General features: G+C 44.3%; 1 long non-coding RNA gene and 1 pseudogene across 1 annotated transcript; one reads left to right on the top strand and one right to left on the bottom strand.

Annotated features, from left to right (window-relative positions):
- LOC128116001 (uncharacterized) lies at positions 1-2,185 on the bottom strand. The gene is made up of 2 exons (XR_008220342.1): positions 2,005-2,185; positions 1-1,714 (listed from the first exon to the last, which is right to left on the bottom strand). It is a non-coding gene; the product is annotated as an uncharacterized LOC128116001 (long non-coding RNA).
- A 390-nt stretch (positions 2,186-2,575) lies between these two features.
- LOC128117682 (malignant T-cell-amplified sequence 1-like) lies at positions 2,576-13,217 on the top strand (annotated as a pseudogene).
- Positions 13,218-14,060: the final 843 nt, after the last annotated feature.

The raw sequence follows: 14,060 nt of genomic DNA, 5'->3' as shown, positions 1-14,060 counted from the left end.
TGCAGGCAGTATTTGGTGTACTGAACTCGAGGATTTTCTTCTAACTTTGGGAGACAACAACAAGTGACAACATCGGAACTGCATCTCTGACCAGACAACACTGGCAATGCGGAGTTCATCACACAAGGAAATGTACGCTCATCCAGGTCAAGTCTCCGAACTGATCGAAGCTCCGCAGCCTGCAATGCAGACTGCAAGGAAATAAAGTGCATCACCACCCCATCACACAGCGAGGGCACCATGGAGGAACAAAAGGAGCCCAGGGGGAGGGGGGGACGCAGAAGCTCAGACTACTCAGGGCCAGAATGGGACAGGAACACAAAGCTGAGTCCTCCTTCTATCCCCGTCTCCTGACTGACGCCACTGGGCCCAGAATCCAGTCCAATGCCAGTGCCTCTGACCTCACACCATAGTCCATGCCTGAGCATGAGCAGGGAGGGACGTCCCTGGACTGGGAGGTCTAAGAAGGCAGGGCCTCAGACTCCATACCCATTTCTCCAAGTAGTCCATGATCCCTCCTGTACACAGAAAACAGGAGATTCCCAGGAGCTCTTGTCGCTACCCAACAGCTCCATCTCCATCACACATGTTTACACACAGGCGTGCACACATGCATTCAAACATACATATACAGACTACTCAGCGAGACTTGGCAGAAGGAAGCCATCGGGTCCTGGGCTATGGCAAAGAGCGGAGAACATGTGGCAGCCACTTTTCAGCTTGTGTCCTTCAGCTGAGACAGATCTCCATTTGGGTCTCTGACTCCAAGTAGGCAGATGAGTCACTCTGTCCCTGGGGCTGGCTGGCATGCTGAAGGTTTCTGCATCAGGAATGGAATGCACAGACTTTGAGATACCAGCATCAGAAAAGCTGGGGGAGTGTTGGATAAGTAGTAAAAGTATCCCTTGGGCTGTCCTTGGGCATTTGGAGACTCTAGCCTATGCAGGGCCTCCTGGACAGACTGTCCTCCACCTATCTGGAGGAGATTTTTCCCATGTGATGCTAGGGATGGGGCTGCAAGCCTAGGAACAGAGAAACAGGGCCATATAAACCATGGGTTTCAGCCCGTAGTTCCTCAGCCTCCCATGAACCACATCTGCAGTCCACTAGCACACAACTGCTCAGGAGCCCTTGGTCAAGCACCAGAGAGGCAGGGAGGACTAGACATTTCAGGAAGTTCTCGAACCTTCCTCTCTGTTCATGAACTCAACTACTGGCCTGTCTTCTAGACCACTCCAAGGAAAGGTAGATGCCCAGCTTCCCTACCCCATGGTCTCTCTTTCTCCCTAGGTCCCCTGGCAGCTCTCTACTCCCTCCCAACCCCAATGTCCTGCCAGGTCACAAAGAAGACTGCAGAGGAGGTGGGGGAATGGAGGTCCAGGGCAGGCTGAGCTCCCCACTATTCTGTGTAACAAGGGCAAATCCCACGCCTTGCATTGAGCCCTGCTGAGTTCCTGAGGTGGGAGAATACCTCTCCCTCACAGTGTTGCTAGGAGATATCAGTGCCCAAGGTACACTGGCATCTTTTCTATGGAAGGGCCAGAAGACCCAAGCCACGCCACCCCTCTAGGCCTCTACCAGAAGGGCCTTTCCTCTTCTAGGTAGGCTCTTCACTCGGCTGCTCCCCCGGCTGCTACAGGAACTGCATCTCTATGTAGGGATCCATCTTGAAATGATCTCAGAAGTGGTGAGCCATCACCTAGAAGAGCAAGACCTGAAATAAAAAAGAGGGAGACTTCAGAGCTGGCCTCCTGTGCACTCTCCTTCTCTACCCTATCCTGACAGCAGCTGCCTGCTCCTGGAGGTTTTTTTGTTTTGTTTTGTTTTTTGTTTTTTTGGTTTTTTTGAGACAGGGTTTCTCTGTGTAGTTTGGTGCCTGTCCTGGAACTCACTTTGGAGACCAGGCTGACCTCGAACTCACAGAGATCTGCCTGGCTCTGCCTCCCGAGTGCTGGGATTAAAGGCGTGTGCCACCACCGCCCGGCTAACTCCTGGAGTCCTTACCACTTCCCCAGATCCTGTGGTACACAGCTGCCAGGCTGCTCATGGCTGGTAGATGGGCTTCTGGGTCTGGAGAGTGTGATCGCAGGTGCTGCAGGGAGCCTGGGCAGACAGGGAGGAATAGTTCCTGTTCTTTCCTGTCTGCAGATGCAGAGCCTGAGGAATGCCCTCAGACGGGGTTAGGGGAGCAAGAGGGAGGGCAGGAGGAGCAGGCAGAGGACAGACCCTGCCCGATCCCCAACAGTGCAGGAGCAGTTTGGAGAAGGGCTGTTCAGAGCTGCAGAGACTATCCTTGGGTCTCCATGCAAAGAAGGGGACAGACCTGAGGTTTGGTTCGGAAAAGAACTGTCCTTTTTTTCTGACCACCCAACAGGTAAGGATCAATGGACAAATCTTTACCCCTCATGGGACCTTCCTGGTGGCTCACTGGCCCAATCCTCTCCCATTCAGGGTTCAGGTTACATCTCAGATGGCTTTTACAAAAAAAAAAAACAAAACGGACTTGAGACCTGGAAGGTGCGTGGGAGGGGCTTCCTGTCTGTGTGTTGGTGATGAGCTGGCCCTCCAAGATGTCATGGCCGCCCAATACCCAATCATGGAACCACCAGCAGGGAACACGGGAGAGCCTCGCCTACCTTTTCAGTTTCCAAGCTTGGCTAAGCAGCAGGTGGGCCAGGGTGCTAGCACCTTCTAAAACCCTCTACCCTTCTTACCTCTCCAAACTTATTGTTCTCCATTTCCCCTGACTCTCCTGCTTTCACCCATCCTCTGGTCTTCGTCTCCAGCCTTTTGCCTTTCTTCAGCCTCTTCACATCTACCTTAACCACCTCATCTTCCCACTGTCCTTATGCCTTCTCCCAGCTCTGTGACCTTTTGCTCATCAATGACTCAGCCTTTAGTCTCCTGCCCTATTCCCTGATTCCCCTGTTCTCCCCTGGATGCCTGCATTCCTTCCCAACTTATCTCATCTGTCCCCTGCATTCCTCTGCCTTATCTTCTTGCCCTGCTCCCATGACTTCTGTCTTTCTCTAGCCTCTAACCATCTCCTTTAGCCATGTGATCTCACCAGCCTTCAGTGCTCGGAGCCTCCTACCTTTCTTCGAGGCATCTTACCCTGCTGCCCAGATTCCTCCTCCTTCCCAGCTGCCATCCTTCCTGCTCCGAGCCTGGTATCCTCATTCCTAACCTCTTGCCTTCTTGTATGTCTTCTCCTGATGTCTTTTACCCTCCCATGAACTGCAGATCTTCCTGTAGCCTGCTCCCTTCACCCTAAGCCTCCTGTCTTCTCCCCAGACTTCCGTGCTTTTCCTGAGCCTCCCATCACTGCCTTCCCCAGACCCCTGCCTTGTATCTGTGCTTATGTCCTCTTGGAGCATTCTAAGAGCCTCTGGATCTCCAGCCTTCCTCTTAAAGCTTGCAACATCCCAGTTGTTGGATGGCAAAGGCAAGAGGATCATGTGTTTGATAGTAACCTGCAAAAGAACACGCCCTGTCCCCACAAAAAAAAGAAAAAAAGAAAAAAAGAAAAAACCACACACACACACCGAAGTCCTAGAGCTCAAAGTTCTGGAAGCCAGCTGTTTGGAAACTGCAGAGGAAAAGCTGCTAACCTTGATCTGAGACACCCAGTGTGGAAAAATAAACAACAGACCCTCACTCGAAAAACAGCTTGTCTAAGGAAAACAGCTAATTCCCCCATTCTGCCCCAAGCAAATTCCCTTCCTCCTTCCCTATCCCCAGCTTGAAACATATAATCTTCATTCTTTTGAGCTCAGGTCACTGAGTGACTGGGTCCTGTGCCCCGATTATAGTTTGGCCAGAACTTGAAATGCCACCTCCCTGGAATTCAATAAAGTTTCTCTAGGTGTTAAGGTCAGCTAAATTCTTACAGTATGAAGTTCTCTCTCTCTCTCTTGCTCTCTCTCTCTCTCTCTCTCTCTCTCTCTCTCTCTCTCTCTCTCTCTCTCTCTCTCTCTCTCTCTCTCTTGGTTTTTCGAGACAGAGTTTCTCTGTGTAGCTTTGGAGCCTGTCCTGGAACTCACTCTGTAGCCCAGGCTGGCCTCGAACTCACAGAGATCCACCTGCCTCTGCCTCCCGTTTGCTGGGATTAAGGGCATACGCCACCGCCTGGCAAGGTTCTCTAAGAGAAAAGTTTCCTTATAATTTCAATATGAAGATAAGGAAACAGGCACCCATCTCATGCTCCAAAAAGTACAAGTGCCTTGGCAGACATCATTGAATTCTTTGTGATTTCTCATCTTTGTTTTTATTTTATTTTTTAAGATTTATTTTATTTTTATGATTTTATGTGAATGAACGTTTTACCTGCATTTACGTCTGTGGACCACATGCCTGCATTTACGTCTGTGGACCACATGCCTGCATTGTCCACAGAGGCCAAAAGAGGGCATCAGACCTCCTGATATCCTGGAGTTAGAGCCATTTGTGAGTGTTGTGAGTGTAGATCTTGGGAATCAAACCCAGATCGTCAGGAAGAGTGGCCAGTGCTAACCAACAAGCCATCTCTGCAGTCCTGAATTTTTATTTTAATGTTCTTGTATATTTAATGTCTGTGTCTTCAGCCAAGAGTGCTCTTGAACAAGTTTGTTGTTACTTATACTTTATGAACATGGAACACAGTGAACTGCTTGGCAAGGGCTGGCGACTTTAAGACCCTGAAGGGGAGGAAGTATACAGAGGTCTAATTGCTCATGTTATTTTGTAATAAAATGGCATTTGGGGGTGTGTGACACTGTAGTCATTTGAATGTGTTTAATTTAGATTTGGTCTTGTTTTTATCAATGTCCCTTCCAGTGTTTACTGAGTGTATAATCTCAAATGAGTTATTTGCCTGGCCACTTGAAGTTTTATGGTCACCATCCGCGTCCCCTAACGGCTTTCTCCAGCCAAGACTGAGCCCAGTCTGGCTTTTAATTTTACCTGCTCATCTTCATTACATTCAGTTATGTATCGCCTGGGCCTCCATGAAGTGCTTTTGGAAAGTCTTTGTGCAAAGTTCATTTGCCAAAAGGAAATTAGTATTTATTTGAGTGTCTCTAATTTAACATTTCGAGTTTTCATTTGACACAGTTTTCTCTGACGACTTGTGTTGTTTCTGCTCCCTAAATGCCATTGGAAGCAAATGTTTGGATGGCGTTTTAATTTGCGAATGTAGAACTTACTTGTCCTGATCCTCACAACAGTGGGTGCTCTTAACCATCTGTCAGCACTGGGGTGTTAAGCTGAGGGCTTTTATTTTATGAATGATTTGTGTATTTACGACAATGGTATCCAATTAAATGTGATCCTGGATCTTTTAGGAGTTTGTGATTAAAAAAAAAGGATTTGCTATCTTCAGTGCCCAACTAAAGAAAAAAATAGTTGTAATAGGCTTTGTGATTATTGCTTAATGAGAGTTATGAGCCCCAAATGGAAGTTTTAGTCCTTATACAAACGATTTCATAACTTTACCAAAAACTAAAGCAGTTCTATGTCCGCAAATTCCCAGAAGTACTGGTCATTGTTTAAAATTTCATTTCTCAGTTGAATTGCATGCTGAAATTCATATTATGTAATCAACTTCTGTCCTAATTTTAAAACTAAGTTTCCTTGAAAATAATGTGCACTTTTCAATTTAAAAGGAAGGAAACACACAGCTTTGCTCTCTTGGGAAGTGAATGACACCCATATCACATTTTCAGTTTTATTTATTTTAACTTTCTTTGCATACTGGAATTCAAGCCTGGAGCCTTATATATGCTGGGTTTATGCTATACCACCTAGATATAACTACAGTCCAGAGTTTTATTGTTGAAGCATGATTGCATTTTTAACACATTGCTTTTGTTTTAATTTGCCTTTGGTGTCTGTTTCCAAGTGTTCTTGGACCTGTGTGGTTTCTGTATGCACAAACAATAAAAAGAAGTATTCTAGACACACCAGGAGAGGGGTAGGGTTGAATAGGCTACTCCTCACATATTACATCATAGACTATCCTCAGCACTTCCAGATGGCTGTTCATTAATTACTCAAATGCATGCATATAGGAATAAGAAATGGACAATGCCCATCTCTTTATATTCATACATACATTGTATGACATATATTGTGTGCCCAAGGGACAGAATTATAGGAAAACTCTTGCCTCTCTTTAAAAATCCCAGAGAGTAACCTGATACTTAGTCCCAGAAAAAACATATTTCTCATTTATGAATATGCATATATTGTTTGCTTATTGGCCAGTATGCTGATTAATTCTTCCATATATATGATGTGTACATATTTGTACACATGCAAATATGTGTACATAGGTGTGGATGCCAAAGGTTGATGGGTGTTGTCCTTAATTATTCTTCACCTTATTTTTTTGAGGTGGTCTCTCACTGAACCTGGAGCTCACTATTTTGGCTAGACTGGTTGACTAGGAAGCCACAGGACTCCTTCTCTCTCCACCTCCCTAGTGCTCAGATGATAGGCACTCCTAGCTTTTGTTTGTTTGTTTGATTGATTTTGATTGTTTGAGACAGGATTTCTCTGTGTAGCCCTGGCTGACCTGGAACTCACACTGTAGACCAGGCTGGCCTCAAACTCATAGAGATCCACCTTTATCTGCCTCCAGAGTGCTAGCATTAAAGGTGTGTGCCGCCACTGCCCAGCTAGCCTTTTTTTTATTGATTGAGAATTTCATACACACATATAATGTGTTTGGATCAAGTTCACCCCCAATCTGATCCCTCCAACTCTTCCTCTTCCCCCACCAGAGCTGTTCTCTTTCAGTGTCATGTGTTCTCTTTAAGAAGACACACACAGTGCCCTTACACACAGTCCCCTTTAGTACTGCCAACATGTGCATGGAGGTAGAGCATGGGTAACCTCTCCGGAGCTGCATTCCTCAAGAAAACTTACAGAAGCCATCGGCTGCCAATAGCTCATCACATAGGGTCGGGAAGCTCTGACCACCTCCCCCTCTCCATGCTGGAAACTTGTCTGGCTTGATTTTGTATAGCTTGTCCATGTGGTCATAGGCACTGTTAGTTCATGCGTGCAACTGCCCTGATGTGTCTAGAAAACACTGCTTCGTTGTAGGCATTCATCGTCCCTGGCTCTTACAGTCTTTCTGCCCCTCTTCCATGATGTTCCCTGAGCCTTAAGTGTAGGGGTTGCATTGCAGAAGTACCAACTGTTCATCAATTCTCAGTCACTTATTCTATGCATTTTGACCCAGTTACGTATCTTTGTAGCAGCCTCTGTCTGCTATAAAAAGAAGCTTCCTTGATGAGGGGTCTGAGCTACACTTAATCTGTGGGTATAAGGATAAGCATTTAGAATAGAGTTGTGAGCTATGATGATTTAGGAAAATGACAGTAGTAAGCGCTCTTCTGGTGCTTATGATCTCTCCAATTGTGGGTGGCTGACTAAGTTTACAGAAATAGCACTAATTCCCTTCTATTGAGTGGGCCTTAGGACAATTAGATAGCTGTCGGTTATCCCTAGGATATATCAGTGCCACTATTTCAAAATTAGGTAATCTTGCTGGACTAGTCACTGTTGTGGTTCATAGGATTTACAGTTTTCAGGTAGATAGGAATATTTATTACTCTTCCCCTTTAGTAGCTTGCATAGTGCCTTCCCATATTATTAAGAGCTATACAAGCTCTTAAGCTATATAAAGAACCCTTTGGGAGTTCACTTCTAGATTACCAGCTTGGTTCTGTTAAGTCCTCTGTCTGACCTGTGTGATGTCTTAGCACTAGGGTCTTGCCTTCAAGTTCTGGGAGTCAACTATGGGCAAAGACAATGGCCTATATATTATTGTGTGAGTCTCTTGGGCCACTCCCCAGCTGCTCAGCAGGAGGCTTCCTGTGTCTGGCACTGGTTTTTGTTTTTTTTTGTTAGTCTACAGCAGTGGTTCTCAACCTTCTGAATGCTGTGACCCTTTAATACAGTTCTTCATATTGTGCTGACCCCTAACCATAAAGTTATTTTTTGCTACTTCGTAACTGTAATTTTGCTAGTGTTACGAATTGTAATGTAAATATCTGATATGTGACCCCTGAGGGATCGTGATTCACAAACTAAGAACTTGTGGTGTATGGCCACCACAAGTTATTGTATGAAATAACTCCATTTAGCAATATGTCTATAGTACACACACACACACACACACACACACACACACACACACACTTTAAAATGAGCTTATAAAATAAGATGATTCTCTATGGCTTTTCCCAAACATCCTTAGTGTTGTTTACCTCTGCTTCCTCATTCTCTGTATTACCCTCCTTCCCCCTCTCCATTTAAGTTCCCCCATTTCCCCCTTAGTGTGCAGCTGCTGAGCTATGACAGTGGTTGATGGAGCTACAATAAGCTATATAAGTAGCACAATGGTTCTTTCCATTCTCCGCAGTCCTGCGTGTTCAAGTAATATTGTAAGGCTGTTCCACAGGACAAGAAAAATTCAGGCAGAATTGGCTCAAGGAACTTTGGGGTAGAAGGTTCAGGGAGTACTAGGCTTCAAGTTAGTGTCCCTGTCTTCCTTGTCTTTTACAGTCCCTGTGGGTCACCAAGGTTGGGAGACAGAAGATAGCACTGTGTACTGCTGTGGCTGCTATGAGAACACAGGGCTCTCTTGTAGAGCTGAAGCATTTATGATGGGTACAGTCCTGATTTCCCCATTCTCCAGAGAATTCTGGTCTCCTATGCTAGTGGAGGCTGTGTTGTGTCAACCTTATTCCTTGCCTAATCTTGGTCCTGTGCAAAAAGCCAGGGGAGCAAGAGGTGCTCCGTGCTCTCAGCTCTCATGTCACTGAGGAGAGCAATAACAGCACAGTGAAAAGGGGGAGTTCCCTCTGCCTAAGGATCTGGCTAAGGTTCCGGTTCCAATCGCTGAAGTTGCTCCTTCTTTCTCTCCCTTGTTCCCATAGAGCTTACATAGTTCTGCTGCATGACCCTTATGCAGTCTTCCCATCTAAGGACTAACCAGGCCAACCCTGCTTAACCTCCGAGATAAAAGGAGACATGGTATGTGTAGGGTGTGCAGCTGTCTTTGTATATTTCTGGTTGTAAAACCCGAAAGAAACGTACTTAGAGTTTGAAAAAGATTTGCATTATTTGCAAGAAGGAAGAGAGAGAATTACAACTACAAATTTTCTAAAGGAAGACAAGGGGTATATCGCATCCCCTTTTCAATGAAAGAATTGGCTTTCTTGCTGAATTTTCTTTGAATTTGCTTTTACCTTGTACCACTCATTATACACATTCATCTAATAGCTTTCTCTGCCCCTCAAAACTGGTGATTCCCGGTCAAAGTGAAACACATGCAGAGCATTTCCTCAAATGTAACTTTGAAAAGGAACACCCAGGACAAGAAGCCAGTATAATCAATTGCTCTTTCTGTGGTCTGGCATGCAATGCACAGACTTCTGTTGTCTGGGTAGATCTGTGTATCATTTAGGGTGAGATTGTCTATTGAGTGAGTTGGGGATAAGAGAGAGATGGAGGGAGGAGACAGAGAAGGGTTAGAGGGAGGAAAGAGAAGGGATGTAATGATGCTTTAACTGAAATGTAAAAATAAATCTAAAATATAAAATTTTCCTAAAGAAAAAACTTGTAGAAAGAAGAGGTGTGGGAAATTACAGAGAATAGAGATTACACAAATCAGAATGTACTTTATACACATGGAATTTTTAGGCTCAATAAAATTTTTAGACACACACAGACACACACACACACACACACACACACACACACACACACACACACACTTAGACACACTAGTTTAAATCAACACACGTATGCCAAGCCTTTCTTAACACATGCACCATACTGTGTCTGATCATTTTCCCTCTTTGGAATTGAAGTCAAGGACTTACACCCTCATGGCAAGCACTCCTTCACTCAGACTGAGCCACAGCTTCGAGTGTCCTCCACTGCTCTGGATGAACAGATGTTTGTTCTCACCGTCTAAGATTGATTGGCTGGGACTTGATACACATGGCCTGATGGTATATTTGACAGAAGGTCAGTATTTGCATTCTATGTTAAAGAACACTCATGCAGGGGTTAAGGACTCGGTTCAGTTGGTAGAGTACTTGAGTTGCATGCTTAAAAAAATGGGAGGGGGAGCTGTGGTTGGCATGTAAAATGAAAAATAAATAAATAAATAGAAAATTTAAAAACAACAAAAAAATTGGTTGTTATACCCAACATGACACAAACCAGGTATGGTCATACATAACTGTAGTCCCAGCACTCAGGAGGTGGAGGAAGATCAAAAGTTCAAGATTGTCCAGCTACATAGCAACACCAAAGCTAGCCTGGGATACATGGAGCCCTATTGAAAAAAATATATATGTACATAATCTTCATTCCCAGCTCTCTTAGAGAAGGTAGAAATACTATACAATTGTGCCTAGTGAACAACTGAAGTCATCCGGAGCCCCTTTGGACTTAACTCTGCCCTTCTGCACATTGCACAGACTCCAGTAACACAAACTGTACTTTACTGTCCTCGGTCGGGTTTCTATCGTTGTAATAAATACCACGACCAAAATGCAACTTGGGGAGGAAAGGACTTCTTTGGCTTACACTTCCACATCACTGTTCATCACTGAAGGAAGTCAGGACAGGAATTCAAACAGGGCAGGAACCTGGAGGCAGGAGCTGATGCAGAGGCCATGGATGGGTGCTGCTTACTGGCTTACTCCCCATGGTTTGCTTAGCTTGCTTTTTTGTATAATCCAAGAACACCCAACCCAGGGATGGTACCACCCAAAATGTTCTGCGCCCTCCCCCCCCCCATCAATCACCAACTAAGAAAATGTCCTACAGGCTTGCTTAGAGCCCCATCTGACGTGTTTTCTCATTTGGGGTTCCCTCCTCTCGGGCAGTGTTGACAGAGAGTTAGCCAGCAAAGTTACTCACTTGTTGTAGATCCCCACACCTAACCATTTGGGATTTATCTTGGCCTTCTGAGCTTGTTGTAGGTCTTCTTAGCCATACAACAGCTAAGTGTGCTTCGTATCCATTTAAAACAGTGGTTCTCAACCTGTGGGTCGAGACCCCTCTGGGATCAAATGACCCTTTCACAAGGGTCTCCTAAGACTATCCTACATATCAGATATTTACATTATGATTTAAAACAGTAGCAGAATTATAGTATGAAGTAGCAACTAAATAATTTAGTAGCAACAAATAGTTTTGTGGTTGGGTCACCACAACATGAGGAAATGTATTAAAAGTCGCAGCATAAGGAAGGTTGAGAACCACTGACCTAAGAGAAGAACAGCAATGGGTAATAGTTCTCAACGTCTCTGTCAGGCAGGTGAAACATGACTCACAGAACCCTGGGAAGGCCTGTCACAATCTGTACTCTGCTGTGAGCCTGGAGTCGGGTTGTTCGGGCTGGGTGCTGAACCTCGGGACAGGCCAGGAGATTTTATGGTGGAGGCATTATCATGCTCCTCCTCCCATGGCCCAGGAGACATGCTTGTGGGGATCTGGGATCATCTCACCTTGAACAATGATCATCCTGTGATTCCAAATGAATGCTCCCTCCCCGCCTCCAGTATTTTAAGATTTGGGGACTCAAGGGGGAAGAAGTATTCTTTCAGATATATTGGACAAGCATTTTTTGTTTTTGCTTCTGAGATTCTTTTATTGATTTAGTTGGTATGTAATGTTGTGTGTTCACGGTGATTAAATTTAATCCTTGGGTTTCTGAATCTCAAAATCAAAGAAGTACAGAAGCTATGAACTCCACATAGCTATTCCAATTTCAGTTATTTATTGAATGAACCGATTCCTCACTTAGGGCTGTGACTTTGGGACTGATGTTAGCTTGGACACTGAGTTCCTTAGCGGAAGGATTTGCATTTGTGCTTACAAGAGGGATCCTGTATTTTCACATAGGAGGCTATGTCAACAGTTTCTGTGCTGTGTGTGTGTACTGTGGGTGGCAAACAGCAATGCCAAACTATCGGACTGCTCTGTAGGTATCTTTCCATTCGACCTTCACCTCCTTCTCTTTGATCTGGTAAAGACCAAAGACTTGCTACATTTTATAATGCTTCTTTCTGTTTTTAGCACTGAATGTATTTAACACAACAGCTACTGAGTTTCCTTGAGCAATCTAATTTTGTTGCTCAAGACATTTGCTTGTTCATGTTGTCTTGTAAAAGTGATTGTCTTCTTAGAATAAAAATTATTTTTTTGCAGAAACGACTACAAGGACAGTAGCTTACTGACAATGAATAAAATCATAACCAACCAAGACATTGCTCTTCCATGTGTATCCAACCGTGAACTACAGGGAGAAATGTGACTTCAGTAATCCAGTGCATTCCAGATAATGCCAGCATCCCTGACTGTCAGGTCCAGCCTTCTCTGTGTAAGAGCCCCTGCCAGACTCTTCCTAATTCAATTTCCTTGTCACCCTGGGCCCTTCACTATCATTGCCTCCTTCACCTTGGATCACATTCAAGAAATGTATTGAAAAATGAAATCTGTCCAACTGCCCAGTTGAAAACCTTGCTTATTAAGGGTATTAAAAATCAATTGGTAGAGCAATTTCTGGTATTGAACCATGGCTTAATCAAATCATGCCTGAGAAAGATACTGTGAAAATTGCTGAATGCCACAAACACATAGAAATCCTTAGAGTAGATGGAGAATGACCTTGTTTAGACAGAGAGAAGAGCCTTTTTATCCAACACTAATATTATTTCATAAATATCCTCTTATCTTGCCATATTAGCAGGTTGATAAAGGGGCCGTCAAATTTGCACTCAGTGGAGCAAATATCACATGTCCTGGCTTAACTTCTCCTGGAGCTAAGCTTTATCCGGCTGCTGTAGATACTATTGTCGCAATCACGGCAGAAGGGAAGTAACATGCTAATTTATGTGTTGGAGTCATGGAGATGTCTGCAGAAGATACTGAGAAAATCAACAAAGGAATTGGAATTAAAAATATCTATTTAAAATTTATTTATTTATTCTTTGTGGATTCCATCCACATCATGCATCCTGATCCCATTCATCTCCCAGTTCCTTCTTATCTCCCCCTCTGTCCTTACACCCCCTCAAACAAACAAATAAAATAAAATTTAAGAGAAAAGAAAAAGAAAAATCTCATCATGGAAGCTGTAGTGTGACACAGTAAAACATATCCATTATTTAAATGATGGCCTGTGGCATATGAAGACATATAAGTGAACCTCAAAAGAATGTGCTTGGGCTAAATATGATGAATATTGTGCTATATCTGTCCTTGTGTCTGTGTATGACAGTGTGAAGACAATGCCTTTGTGCTTATGCTGAATAAATGGTTTGGGATGTTAAAAAATAATCCTATGCACTGACAGCCAGAGGGTGCTAAAGAATTTCAGATAGTCACATTTAGATGGAAATTGTCTCTTTCTTTCTTTTTTACATTATATTGTATTTATTTATTTCTGTGCACACATGCATGTATGAGCACATGTGGAAGTCTGAGGACAACCTGTGGGGACTCAATTCTCTCCTACTATGTGGGTCCTGGGGGTTGAACTCAGGTCATGGCTTGGCAGCTAGTGCCTTTAACATGTTTGAGCCACCCTGATGGCCCCGAAATTGTCTCTTCTTAAACTTAGAAATGCTGTAGGTGATTTGATGCCCCCACAGAAGGGATTTCTCTGGGGCACTTCAGGAAGACTATGATAGAGGTTTGAACGTGGTCCCAAGTCTTCTGCTCCGTGTAATGGGGAGGCAGAGGAGTGACTGCCAAGGCTCTCCAGATATCCTGGGGTCCGAAGAAGAGACAAGTAGCATCTCCTTAATTTCCGGTCCATCTGGTATAAAATTTCAGCCTCTTGGTCTTTAGGGATGTTTCTGACACCCCACTACCTGCCCTGGCATGCCCAAATAAAGGAGGCAAATCCATCTGGTATAAAATTTCAGCCTCTTGGTCTTTAGGGATGTTTCTGACACCCCACTACCTGCCCTGGCATGCCCAAATAAAGGAGGCAAATCGGGTTCTTCACATTGTCTGTTCCTTCAATTCAACACATATTTCTGACC

Source organism: Peromyscus californicus, unplaced genomic scaffold, assembly GCF_007827085.1.
Source record: "Peromyscus californicus insignis strain IS unplaced genomic scaffold, ASM782708v3 Scaffold_10__1_contigs__length_136768540, whole genome shotgun sequence".
Classification (NCBI taxonomy): Eukaryota; Metazoa; Chordata; class Mammalia; order Rodentia; family Cricetidae; genus Peromyscus; species Peromyscus californicus.
This window is presented reverse-complemented; position numbering and strand designations above follow the sequence as displayed.